The sequence below is a fragment of the Chrysochloris asiatica genome, unplaced genomic scaffold (assembly GCF_000296735.1).
Source record: "Chrysochloris asiatica unplaced genomic scaffold, ChrAsi1.0 scaffold00193, whole genome shotgun sequence".
Classification (NCBI taxonomy): Eukaryota; Metazoa; Chordata; class Mammalia; order Afrosoricida; family Chrysochloridae; genus Chrysochloris; species Chrysochloris asiatica.
The window spans coordinates 2,483,434-2,487,306 of NW_006408711.1; the positions used below are offsets into that span (position 1 = coordinate 2,483,434).

Here is a 3,873-nt window from a genome sequence, read left to right on the forward strand (position 1 = left end):
AACAGAATAAAATACTACCCAGTCCTGTGCTGTCCTCACAGTTGTTATTGCACTTGAGCCCATTGCCCCTGTGATATAATATGATAACCAATAAAATAATGCCTGTTTAAACTGAAATTCCACAGTACAAACAACTTTTGTATTTACTGAATTAATATCTATCATAATACAAATAAATCTTACATCATATTACTATTATTAGGTGCCATCATGTAGATACCAACTCATAGAGACCTTATGCACAACAGAACAAAACATCATATATACATTTTGTTTTATGAGTATTGTGCATTGTTTGCAAAATACATTTTAAAATTTATATATTAAAAATAAACAGTTTTAAATAATTCTAATGATTTTAAATCATTCGCCAACAAATATGATATTTTTAGATTTGGAAATAAAGTTATAAAGCAGATAAGAAGGCTTGAGAGCACAATGGTTAAGTACTCAGTTGCTCATCAAAAAAGTTATTAGTTCAAACCACCCAGGGGCTTTGTGAGAGAAATACAGTCTAGAAGATCCATATGTGAGAGCTCTATTTCATCATAAGGAGACCCTATGAATCAGAATCAACTCAACTGTGCCTAAATGCAAAAACATAAAGCATATGTCTTAAATAGGTAATTGAGAATCATTTTAATCCAAGTTTGCATCAAGAGATTACCAATACTGAAACACTGAATATTCATAATTAAAATTAAAAAAAGAAAAAAAAGATCTACAAGGAACACAGGATTGGATCTGGAAGTTTTCTACAATGTTTCAAAATATATGCAACCTTGAGTTCCAAAAAATTGATTTAACACCTTAATCTTTGTCTATCTTTGACATTTACCTTTGTGGTCAGAAAAAAAATCATCTTGAACGTTAACTCTTGTCCATTTTTTTTTTTTATGTTTTCAACAAAAAGTTAGATTTTATTAAGAATATTGTTTCAGAGACAAGAAGCAGTTCATTTTATTGAGCAAAATATACTTAACAAATTTATTAAATAAGACAAATTCAAGATTGTCTGTGGATCCCATTCCCCCCTTTAGGGTTACTTGGTTTTCTGCCAGTTGTTGGAATTTCTTTCATTTAGTCTGAGTGGGTACTTTACAAGCAAATGAAGCTATAATCCAAGACATTGCTCTAAGGATTTCGAATGACTGTGTTCTCATTGGATCATCAATGTACTTAAACAGAGCATCGGGAAACCAATTTAGGGATGTAGATTCGGGAGAAAAATGTTTCCTTCTCTCAGTCACATTCCCTTTCGGACAGAGGTCTTGCTTGTTTGAAGTGGATGGTAAAATGCTCCCAGTAAATGCTACTGGGAGATGATGATCAAAATCAAATTGAAATAGTTTTCATATCATTTGTCATCACCACCCAAAGGGAACTGCAAGTCACACTGTCTTCCCAGCTAAACCACTGGTTTCCCCACAAGCTTGCACATTGCTTCATAACATTACTTTTTATTGTTATTATTATTTATGTACATTTTTAAAAATACAACATTGTATTAAATAGGGCACAGTCAACAATGGAACATAATACAACACTACACTGAGAAACCAAAAGAGCTGAGAAAAGAAACAGCAGATGGTCTTCACCAAGAGATGCTGTCAGCACCCACCATCTACATCAGTCAGTAACAGATCCACACTCTGAGGGCAGGCCTTCTGATCGTCACCACTGGGCTAGGCATTGCTTGAACCATTTCAGGGTCTCCTCCTGGGAAAGGCCAGCCTCAGCTGAAATGAGACACAGCGTGGTGGGGTCTGGGTGCTTGCTATCCTTGTTAAAGTTGTACTCCAGGATCTCCACCTTGTCCTCGGTGGGGCCACTCGCAGTCTACGTGGGCATGATCCCGAATTCTTGCCCTTTTTTGACAGAGACAACAACCTCCAGATTTCTAATAGGCATCACTGTATATAATTGTTGTTAGGTACCATCCAGTCAGTTCTGATTAGTAGTGAATCTCTGTACAACAAAATGAAACACTGCTCATTCTTATGTCATCTTCACAATTGTTATGTTTGAGCCCATTGGCTTGGAAAATTTCCTCTTTTTAACTGAACCACCACTTTACCAATTATGAGACCCTTCCACCAGAGACTAGTCTCTCTTGACAACACATTCAAAGTTTAAGAGTCCAAATCTCACCTTCCTTTGCCTCTAGGGAAGTTTCTGGCTATACTTCTTTCAAGACAGATTTGTTTGTTTCATAATTAACACTCATGGAAGCATCAGTAAATAAATTATGGTCCATCGAAAGTATCATGGACTATCAGAAAAAGAAGCAAATCTGTCTTGATTGTTTAATATTTTTCTCTAATACCATAATTCAAATGCATCGATTCTTCTATAACCTTCCTTATTCATTGATCTACATTCACATTATATGAGGCAATTGAAAATGTCATGGCTTGGGTCATAGTTCTCAAACTGATAGCTTTGCTCTTGAACACTTTAAAGTATTTGAAATAATGGAGAATAATTTAGAGATTTACACAGTGTGTGAACAATAAGATCTTTAAAATATTAAATCTATAAAAGAAGTAAAAGAAAGTAGACACAGAAACATCAATTAGGTGATTTTCTGTATAATGTGTAAAGTTGAGAATTTTGAGAACTAGGACTAATACAGAGTGTTTATAGAGAGACTAAAATTGATGGAAGAGGCATTTAGGAATTTACAGATTAAGTCAACAATTAGAATACAGAGAGCTGAAAAAAATCTTAGATGATTTGCAATCTGGTGAAATTGAAGGAAACTAAAATGGTATTGCCTAAGGGGAGAAGATCAAACAACTGCTTTAGGATTAAGAAATTAGGAGGTAAGTGTTACGAAATTGAGTTGAGAGAGCAGGGAACATTCAACAGGAACTCTCTCACAGTTGGGCATATGCTATGCTGCTATGACATTGAGATATCAACACAAAATTTTCCAGAGTCCACCCTTTTGCTATCTAATACATGTCGACAAGATAGTAGAACTTCAGATAAAACCATGGGAAACACAAAACTTTTTAAAATGAGATGAACACAGCAAAGTAAAGGGGAAAACAACAAAACCAAGAGAAAGAGAATTTTAATGAGAAGAAAATTGTCAACTAGACTATTAAAGGCTATAAAAATTTAACTATATGAGAATCAAACTAAAATTTATTATTTTCAATTATAAGTTTGTTGTCAATGTCATCACATGTAGCACATGACTTTACAGAGATGAGATCCTTGTTTCAAAGAATTATGTTTGAATATCATGAGTAAGAATTGAAGGATATTATTTCAAGAAGGTTAGTTCTACTGGAGTCCTGGTGCGGCAATACAGGATAATGTGTTGGATCAAAAGGTTACTTTGAACCACAAGGTCAGCTCTTCAAACCCACCAGCTGCTCCAGAGAAACTCTATACAGGGTTGCTATGAGTCATAACGGACTTGACGACACTTAACACCAAAAATTGCTATTATACTGAGTAATATAATGTGAGGAGTCCGGGTGTGGCACTGTGTGTTAGTGTGCCAGACAGCAAAGCCATTTGAACTGCAAGGTTGGTAGTTCAAGCTCACCAGCTGCTCCTTGGAAACCCTATAGAGGGTCACTATGGGTCGGAATCGACTCGACAGCATGTAACAACAACAATGACAGTATGATATGATGCCTGGAAAAACTCACAGGATTGAACTGAGTTCTGGATGTATTAGTTGTTTGGGGTTGCAGGGATATAACGTTGAGATGAAAGAATTAGTATAAAAAGAAATGCTGAGTTTTATCAATGATACGTAAGTACCTTGATATTCAATAAATGAAGATTCACCCATGATACTTATATAGTGCCTAAAGATATGTGAATGATATGATCCATGACTAAAAAGGGCAT

The 3,873-nt window shown here is 35.1% G+C and overlaps 1 pseudogene; it reads right to left on the minus strand.

The window, feature by feature from the left end:
• Positions 1-1,629: 1,629 nt before the first annotated feature.
• LOC102819197 lies at positions 1,630-1,851 on the minus strand (annotated as a pseudogene).
• Between the last annotated feature and the right edge of the window lie 2,022 nt (positions 1,852-3,873).